The following is a 10,783-nucleotide window of genomic DNA, read 5'->3' as shown; positions in this document are numbered from 1 at the left end:
ATGGTAGAACCATAGACAATACGTCAATGAATGACTGTGGTTGTGCTCTGATAAAACTTTATTTAGAAAACATTCAGCCCAGGGGCTATAGTTTGCTGATCCTCTGTCTAGGCAGCCTTTCCATAAAACAACCCAGTTAAGTAATTTTGTACCTACTCTAAAAATGGGTTGATTTTAATTTTAGCGAAGTATTAAACTCTCTCTAAATAGAGAGAATATTTTGTATTTTTATTCCAACACAAACAAGCAAGCAGAGATGTATTCTGGATTTATAATAATAAATTTAGAATTTAGAAAACAATCATTATTTTCTTGTTATGATTGAACTTGACATACTGGTTTTGTTAAAATGAATTAATTTCTATCATTTATATAAGGCTTTGCATAAAATTTTCTGACATGCTTTATTGAATCTAATAATCAAAAGAACACTATGCCCCTGTGGGGCTCAGTCAGTTGAGCTTCTAACTCTTGATTTTCAGCTCAGGTCACTGTCTCAGGGTCATAAAACCAAGCCCCATATTGGGCTCTGTGTTCAGCAGAAAGTCTGCTTGATATTCTTTCTCCCTCTCCCCGAAACCCTCTCTCCACTCACGAGCACTCTCTCTCTAAATAAATAAATAAATAAATAAATAAATAAATAAATAAATAAATAAATATTTTTTAAAGAACACTATGAAATAACTGTTATATTTTTTTCACCTTCCTTTGTAGCCAAGAAAACTCAGCATTGTGATTTACTTAGAAAGTGTCAGAGCTAGTATTCGAACCCAGGCCTGACCCCAAAACCATACAGACCTCACCGTTCTGACTACAGGAGAGCATAAATAGCCATCTTTCTTTGAATAATACGCCTAAAGCCGTGTTCCCTGATCTCTAAATCCACCACGTGAGAATGCCATTCAGTTAACATGTCTCCATTTAATATACAAATCAACAGATAAAACTGTAGATCAACATAAAGATGTAAATCAGCATATGCTTTTGTGTATAACAATATTCACTACACAAAAACACACCCCTGGTTTTCATCTGATAAGGTAATAACAAAAACAAAATAAGATTAATCATAACAATCTGTTTTAGCAAATCTTTCCTGGTTCCTAGTGATGACCTATTCTGTTTTCTAAATATTAAAATAACCCTATCCTTATAATTTTGGAATTTTTATCCAGGAATGCCTGGGAGCTCAGTTGTTGGGTGTCTGCCTTCAGCTCAGGTCATGACCCCAGCGTCCTGAGATTGGATCCCCGCATCAGGCTCCCTGTTCGGCAGGAAGCCTCCATCTCCCTCTCCAACTCCCCCTGCTTGTGTTCCCTCTCTCGCTGTGTCTCTCTCTGTCAAATAAATAAAATATTGTTTTTAAAAGAGAATTTTTATCCAGATGTGTGCTGTCCATAGTTTCTGTATTATAAGTCTCTGTGTCATAACTTCAGGCACTTTTCCATGTCCTCAGAATAAGTTGATAATCGTTGAAATGATTCTGTTATCACATCTTCTAGTTTCTTGAAAGTGAGAGGTGTCTAGGCTTGAGACAGGAATGCATTCTGAGCTGCTTAAATGACCTTTTAGTGGTTCCCCAAACTTGTGTCAATTTAATCGTAAGCAAGTCAGTGCCCAATTTTATCATTTGAAGACTGTTCTTGAAGAAAAAAAAATGAAAGAGAAAAATTCAAATGGTTCTGTTTTCTGATCTGGTGAACTATTGGGTCGTCATCCCCAGGCAGAAATGCCATTCTTCTATTGTTCTTCTTACTGTAAAGATAATTGTTTTACATTTCTTTTCTATGGTTTCAGAGTTTTTAAAAAATCTCAACTCATTCTCCACCCTTGCCTCTCAAATGTCATTTTTATCGGCTGTGAAATTTCTATTTATTCACCCAAAGATGTATACTTCTGTCCCTGCCTTTCCAAAATATGCTTTATAAATATAAGGATAAATGAGAAAATGTTGTGGTTTTCTTCTCATTAATCACTATGCTTTCCATTTTAAAAAAAAAATCAAATAAAACTGTTTATTTCAGGTCGCTGCTTATGTAAGCCCATAACATAAGGGTAGTGCATTTCAGCAAAAAAAGGCTTATAAGACCCTTTGTCCCTCAAAAGCTGCAATCATACATGAGTTTCAACTTCCGAGAGTCTCGCTGTCTTATTTGGGTCATCCCTAAAGCAGATCTGAGACAAGGAATTTGGTGTAAGAAGCTTATTTGAGGTGATGGCCATGGGGTGACCTCAGGAAGCACTGAGAGCCAGTGGAGAAGTGAGACAGAAAAGGGAGTGTTAGTAAGTGGTTTACTGCTCCAGGCAGCTGGGGCTCAGTCCACCCTCTGACCCCACCCCCAATTCTCTGTGAATCTGTATAGAACTCAGCCCAGAACTGTCTCACGAAGAGGAAGGAAGCTAGGGTATTTACCCCCCTACTCTAGTCCCTCATTAACTGGGCGTTGCTCCTGAAATGTTGGCTTTCCAACACAACTGCCTGCCCAAAGGTCATAGCACACCCTCATGCACAGAGGGCCAGGTAGCAGACCAAGTGTGAGAGAACCAGCTGCACCTGACTTTCTGCATAAGAAAAAGCCATATAGCAGGACACAAACAGTGCTTGCAATGCTCAGATCTCTCCTTTTTAGGGAGGATAAAAATGTTTGCCTCAATCCCCTCATGAAATGATTGAAAAGATTCATCACAAGTAATTTATATGCTAATTTATAGTTCACAAAGTACTCATACAGGCATTTTGTAATACATCCCTCACAGATTCTTGCAAGAATGTTACACATATATGTAATGAAGCCTCCATCTAACACATGAAAATCCGAGGCTCAGAAAGGATAAATGGTTTGCCTCACATTATGGAACTAGCAACTAGCAAATACAGGATTTGAACCAGGAACACAATGATCAATTCCAGGCTCTTTCCACCATTGTATGTGTGAATCTTCTTTGTCAAGTGCAATGTACTTTAAGAATGTAAGGCATGGTTATTCCTCAAGAAGGGTCACGCCAACAAATCAAATAAACCCATAAGTAAAAATTCTTCCTATTTATCAACTAGATAGATGATCAATAGATGACTGATTGATAGAGAGCTAGCTAGATAGAAGAAAGCATTTTAAAAAAATCAAATGGTAAAGTAAATTTAAAAATAGAGGATAGGAAGAGATTATGCTGAGTGAAATAAGTCAAGCAGAGAGAGTCAATTATCATATGGTTTCACTTATTTGTGGAGCATAACAAATAGCATGGAGGACAAGGGGAGTTAGAGAGGAGAAGGGAGTTGGGGGAAATTGGAAGGGGAGGTGAACCGTGAGAGACTCTGGACTCTGAAAAATAATCTGAGGGTTTTGAAGGGGCGGGGGGTGGGAGGTTGGGGGAACCAGGTGGTGGGTATTGGAGAGGGCACGGATTGCATGGAGCACTGGGTGTGGTGCAAAAACAATGAATACTGTTACACTGAAAATAAATTTTAAAAAAAGAATGCTAGAATATATTTTTTAAAAATAGAGGATAGGAATTAAAGAGTACACTTATGATGAAAAAATAAAATAAAATGATGAAGTTTGGTGAGAAAAAATAAATAAGGGCAAAGAATGCTTCTCCATCATTTTCCCTTCTAATATATACAAAAGCAGAAACAGCTCTTTTCATCTTGAACTTATTGAGAAACCTATGGTTATGAGCCCTCAGTCATTTCTGGAAGGGGTCTGTGCAGGGATGGTCTTGTACCACGCTGTGCAAAGGATTTTCCTGAAAGACAGCAGTGCAGTTTGCCTTGGTCCAGAAAACCAGGACACCTTTTTGGATGGGGCTGGAGGCAGAGACAGACAGGTTGAAAGGCAATCATACCCACTGTGGTAACCGCTACCATGATGGAGGAGCATGAAAGGCTGGAGGAGTGCACAGGAGGAGTACATGCCCCAACTTTGCTGTGGTGTATCAAGGAAGGCTTCCTGGAAGAGAGGACATCTATGTGGGGTCCTGAAGAAGGAACAGAAATGAGTGATGTTGGGACTTCATAGTGAAGAGGGAAAGAGGAATTTCAAGTCTAGAAACAGCAACAGGTAAAAGGTCCAGAACTAGGAAAGAGCATGGCTTCTTAGGGGAATTGCAAATAAAGAGTTGACTATAATTTGGGTAGAGGGAAAGGAAGGCATGAGGGAGCTCTAGTTATCTCATGTGGTACCTTATACATGGTTAAGTATTCAGTTGTCCTGGTTTCAAAGAGCATACTTTTAAACAGAAAAAAAAAAAAAAGAATCAGTTGGCAAAGTAAGTGAAGGGCACAAGTATGAGTGCTTTCTGACCCTGGTGTGGCCAAGTGGGGGAAAGTGTATCCATGTGATCTGTTGCTCAGGGAGCCACTTAATTGCATGAAGGAGGGAGCAGAGCAGAAATTAAGCCCACCAAGGCACATCCAGGGACAAAGTCAACAATGAATGAAGGCTTTACAAGCAGATTGGGAGCTCCCCCATTTGCGTATACTCGATGTGTGCATTACCTTACTCAGAGGAGCCTGTAAAGGAAAATTAAATTAGTTCACCGCCTCCTTGGTCACCTGAGAGCTGAATGTAGGAAAAGGCTGACCTATGTTGGCTTCTGGTCAAGGTACTTTATTCACCAGAAGAGGGTCATAATGATGCCTCTTATAAAGCAAAGACCCAGGAGAAAGGTAGAAAGCACAAACCTGGTGTGTTTACTAAGCAAAATGTTTTCATTAACTTTGTTTATATTACTGGCTTGTCCTAAAATTATTCCTGTTCTAGCAAGCAAGCAGTCACTTTGGGGTTTTTCTCCAAATAGTATTGGCCCATTTACTTTTCACTCTGTACATTTATTTCCTTTCATTTATTGGATTTCTTAAACATGCCCATTGCCCATAGGCCTCTGGGCACAAGTTCAAAACTAAATGCTACAATTACATGAAATGCTAAGGCCAAAATGTAAGGCCAAAGAATATAATTTCATAGAAGAGAAGGGTGAGTGGGTAAGGAGTAGAAGGAGTTTATCAGGGAAGCCAACGCCAAACCAGAAAGGTCCGTCTTATATCACACCCTGGAGGCATTAGGCACAGGAGTTGTTTGCTGGACTCAGTAAATTAGCAAAAACTCTTAAAAGTCTGAGGCTGGGCTTAGTTTTAGATGGCAGCAGTTTAAAAGGAATATAAAGCTGGACAAAAATCATCCTCTCCACTAGCCTGTGGTTATATATCTATGTTCAGGAAAGCTAAAAATGAGTCCTGGAGAGAAAGCCACTGAACTCACCACATACAGATAGGACTGATGGGGACAAAATGGACAAGGAATGGTTACAATAACAGCATTTATCGAATGCTTACTACACACCAAGCACTATATTCTAACAGATACAGATGTATAGGTATTGATATATTCTCACCTAATCCATACAAGAACATTTTGAGGGATATTTTATCAATGAGAGATTTGAGGCACAGAGAGTTCAAGTAACTTGTCCAAAGTCACACAGCAGGTAGGAGGGGGAGCCAGGAATAAACAGAATCTGATGTCAGAGATAGCTGGACTGACTCATTACAGGGACCACGGATGACATACATACCCAAGTCAAGGACTTAACCATTCAGATGACACATTTGTAACACTTCTGTGACAAGGTCACCCCAAAACAGTGTCAAAATGGATTCAAGAGTAGAGGCAACTTCTTCTCCAGCCTACTTTTTCTTTCTTCCTTGTGGGTAGGGAGCAAAACAACACTTCTCACAGGACTTTCCTCCTTTTATTCTTCCTTTTTTTTTTCCTCCTCTTTTTTGGTCCACATGGTCTCTTTACATGTTAAGAGCCAGAGAAGTGGCTGAGCAAGTAGGAGAAATCCTAAAATAGGAATGGGAGAAGGAAAAAAATGTTAAAGTTACTCTATTCCTACCTGGGACCCTAGTGCTGGTCTTGACTCCTTTGGCCGGAATAGCTACATACAATGTAGATATTGAAGTTTTCAATGAGCTGTGGTTAACTTAGTTCAGGCAGACACATTATTGTTATAAATGTAATGGTCCCAGACTAGCGATTTCTGTCCCTAGAATAGCAGTCAACTGGCCATGAGAAGCTTGAACAACTCCCTATATGTTTCTGAACCAAGTTTTACATGGAATATAGTTAAGATAAGGTAAGGAGATATAACTTCGTTCTGTACCCTAGGGATGTGGAGTATCATTTCACCAAGGGGTTTAAGTGATTCGAACTTCTAAAAATAAAGTAACATGGAAACTTCCAGTTTTAGCTCTAACATGTAAAGAGCTTAGAAATCATTCCTCCCATCTTTACAACAAGAAAAAAGATGAAGACAATGAAAACCAAGAACTTTTCTTGGACTCAGCAGAGAATTGAGGAGGTTGCAAGGCAAGCCACCACCCAAAATCAAACACTCCCCAAACTCAGGAGTGACAGGTGAATACAAAGAATCACAACCAAGATCTGCTGAATTGGAACAAAAGCCACCAGAACCATAAACTGGTAGGGACCCACAGGTGGTAATTTTAAAAATTTGCTGGAGGCCTGTGTAGACTTCCATGACAGTGAGAAAATCTCAGGAACTGAATTCTCAGAGAACAACCCTCCTGCTCATGAGCTTTGCCTATAAGAAGCCTGTCAAGGTCCCATGGTGAAAAGCTAAGGAATATGTGCTCTGGCTATGGCTGGGGGAGGTACAGGGACCATTGTGAAACAGGCCAGAACATTCTACATAACAAAGTCCTCCTTCTCAGACAGAAAAATAATTTACCAGAGCATTATCCCACCTAAGCAGAAGTAGAAGGCTTTTACCTAACTCCACGTCTTCTTACCCTTTTGCTTCACCTAAGAGGATGTGGAGGGAGTTAAGAAACCCTGGTGGAGGAAACAACTCAAGTCACAGGCTCAGAAAGAAATTTTAGATTTAATCATAAGATTATAGAATGCTTCCCTTTCCCTACACCTTACTGGCACATCTGTCTGTAGATATTAACAGACTTTAAAATTTATACGGAAAGGGAAAGAATCAGAAAAACCAGGAAAATGCTGAAAAAGAAAAAACATTATAAAGCCACAGTAATCGGGACAGTGTAGTACTAACGAAATAATAGATACAGGGATCAATGGAATAGGACAGAGCCCAGAAATATATCCACACAAATATATAGCCAACTGAAATTCAATGGTACAAGGATGATCTTTTCAATTAAAGGACTATCCATATGCAAAAAAAATTAATCTAGAAAGAGATCCTACACTTTTCACAGAAATTAACTCAAAATGGATCAAAAAACCTAAATGTAAAATCTAAATTGTAAAAATTCCTAGCAGGTAATGAAAAAACAAGCCACAGACTTGGATAAAATATATATGATACAAACATCGGATAACTTTAGACTTTTATCTAAAACATACACATATACAAAATCTCTCAAAACTAAAAAATTAAGGATGACTGGGTGTCTCCAGTGGGTTAAGCCTCTGCCTTTGGCTCAGATCATGATCTCAGGGTCCTGAGATCAAGCCCCACATCAGGCTCCCTGCTTTGCAGGGAGCCTGCTTTCCTCTCTCTCTCTCTGCCTGCCTCTCTGCCTACTTGTGATCTCTCTCTCTCTCTCTCTCTCTGTCAAATAAATAAATAAAATCTCAAAAAAAAAGAACTAAAAAACAAGAACACAAAAAACCCAATTTAAAAAATGGCAAAAGAGCTAATATATCACCAAAGAAGATGTACAGAATGCAAAAAAGCATACCAAAAAAATGCTCAATATCATTTGTCATCAAAGAATTGCAAATTAAAACAACAGTGAGATATCACTATGCATACTAAGATGGCTAAAATCTTAAAAACTGACATCATCAAATGCTGGCAGGATGTAGAGCAGCAGGGACTCTCAATCATTACTAGGAGGATCCAGCCACTTTGAAAGACAGTCTGGCAGTTTCTTCTTTTTGTTTGTTTTTAAAGATTTTATTTATTTATTTGACAGAGATCACAAGTAGGCAGAGAAGCAGGCAGAGAGAGAGGAGGAAGCAGACTCCCCGCTGAGCAGAGAGCCGGATGTGGGGCTCAATCCCAGGACCCTGAGATCATGACCTGGGCCAAAGGCAGAGGCTTTAATCCACTGAGCCCCCCAGGTGTCCCCATCTGGCAGTTTCTTACAAAACTAAACATAGTCATCACATGATCCAGCAGTCAAGTTCCAAGGTGTTTACCAATTGATCTGCAAACTTACGTTCACATGAAAACCCACATGTGAATGTTATAGCAGCTTTATTCATAATCTCCCCAAATTAGAGGGAACCAAGATGTCTTCCAATAGATAAATGGATGGACAGTAGTAAATCCATAAAATGGAATGTTATTCTATGATAAAAATAAATGCACTATCAAGCTCTGAAAAGACATAGACAAACCTTAAATGCATGTGGCTAAGTGGATGAAGCCAATGTGAAAAGGCTACGTGGTTTAGGATTCTAAGTATATGATATTTTGGACAGGCAAGATTATATAGAGTAAAAATTGCAGTGATCACCAGGGTGTTGGGGTGAGATGGGGAGGCTTGAATAGGTGAAACTCAGGGCCTTTTTCATGGCAGTGGAACTATTTTGTGCAATGCTGTGATGATGAATACTTGACATCATTTGCCAAAACCCATAGAACTTTATAGCACCAAGAGAAAACCTTAATGTAGGTGAATTTTTAAAAAATCATTTAGGAGATCAGAGAGTCCCAGACAGCATAGCAGACTGTGGTAAGAGAATCAAATTTTATTACAAATTTATGACACAAGCTCGCTGTAGGGAAAGGGGGCAATGATGCTGACCTAAATAATTTTGGAAATTATTTGAGTGCTCAAGACTAGAGACAAAAGGAACTGTACATAATCACTGAACTCTACTAAATTAAGTTGTTTTCCATAAAGGTATGAATCAACAAATCTGATACTCCTATCCATGTATTCTGGAACTGAACAATTAGGAAAATGGATGGTGGATGGTTGTGGGGGAACAAAGTGCCTCACTGCTGAGGTGAGATTTTACAGATAAGTAGGGGGAGAGGCTAGAATAATCCATATGGTAATGATTAGCAGTAGAAACATCAGTATGATCTCATGGTTAGCTTAATATAGATACAGATAGTTACAAAGAGAAATATTTATGGGTATATATCTATACATGGGTTAGTATTCACACACGTGTATTTCCTGACTCTGTTAGCTGAGAAAGCCTAGAGAGAAAGACACTCTGATAGCAAGGAGCACATCCAGCACTCAAGCTTGCTTTCTAACACCATTCTGCAATAAAAGGAACTGGTGTTCCTTAAAGAAATGCTTGATTCTGGAACTGGAGTAGGATATAGACAACCACGAGTTCATATTGATATAAATAAATGATTAAGTAGATAAGTAAATGAAGAAGAGACAAATCTCCCATGAAGAATTCCAAACAATTTATGTACATACTCCACCCTCAAGGAGGGAGAGCATAAACCCCTACTCCTCAACTGTGGGCTAGGCATGGTGACTTCCTTCCAAGGATTCATTATGGAAACCAGGGGGATAAAAGTATAATTTTACAATGGAGAAACCTGACAAACATCACCTCATCTAGATAATCAAAGTCAATATCAACACTGATAAACCCCTAATCATGAGGAAAAATATTAGACAAATTCAAATAAAGGGACATTCTACAGAAAAACCTGACAAATACTCCTCAAAACTGTTGAGGTCATCAAAAGCAAGGAAATCTACAAAACTGTCAGAACCAAGAGGAGCCTAAGTAGTCTTCCAAATGAGATTCAAGAACAGAAAAAGGACAACCATTAAACACAAAGTAAATCTGAATAAGTTATGGGTTTTAGTTAATAGCAATCAATATTCACTTATCCATTGTAACAAATACACTATAGTGGTATAAGATTCAATAATAAAGGAAATGGGGGATAGGGTGTCTGGTGGGTCACTATACTATTTTTACAATTCTTCTATAAATCTTAAGGTGTTCCAAAACATAGTCTGTTTTTTAAAAAGACAGCAAAATGGGGGCGTCTGGGTAGCTCAGTTGAATGAGTGACTGACTCTTGATTTCAGCTTATGTCGTGATCTCAGGGTGGGGGTCATGAGAGTGAGCTTTGGGCAGGACTCCACACTGACTGTGGAGCCTGCTTAAGATTCTCTCCCTCTCCCTCTCCCTCTGCCCCTCTCCCCAAACACACACACTCTTTCTTATTCTATAAATAAGTAAATAAATAAATAAATAAATAAATATTTTAAAAATTAGAAGACTTCACTCTTTTAAAAAATAAATTAAAAGACGGCAACATGAATAAACAAATAATATAATACATGGGTTTTGTCCTAGGATGTACTGAAATTGTCTGGGAATCAAATTCTGCAGATAAATTAATTACCTAATCTGGCTTACTTAAGACCTTCAGACTCAGCCTAAAGCTGTACTTAAAAAAAAAAAAAAAAAATGAAACGAGATGTGATCCAGAGGGAGACAAACTATAAGAGACTCTTAATCTCACAAAACGAACTGAGGGTTGCTGGGGGTGGAGCGGGTAGGGAGAGAGTGGTTGGGTGATGGACATTGGGGAGGGTATGTGCTATGGTGAGTGCTGTGAAGTGTGTAAACCTGGCGATTCACAGACCTGTACCCCTGGGGCTAATAATACATTATATGTTCATTAAAAAATTTAAAAACTTTAAAAAATTTTAAAAAAACCACACACACACAACTAAATGTAAGAGGACTGAACATGGATTGTCCTGATTATCCACAGCCACGGAATT

Source organism: Lutra lutra, chromosome 15 (assembly GCF_902655055.1).
Source record: "Lutra lutra chromosome 15, mLutLut1.2, whole genome shotgun sequence".
In the NCBI taxonomy this organism is placed as follows: Eukaryota; Metazoa; Chordata; class Mammalia; order Carnivora; family Mustelidae; genus Lutra; species Lutra lutra.
Note: the sequence above shows the minus strand (reverse complement) of the source record.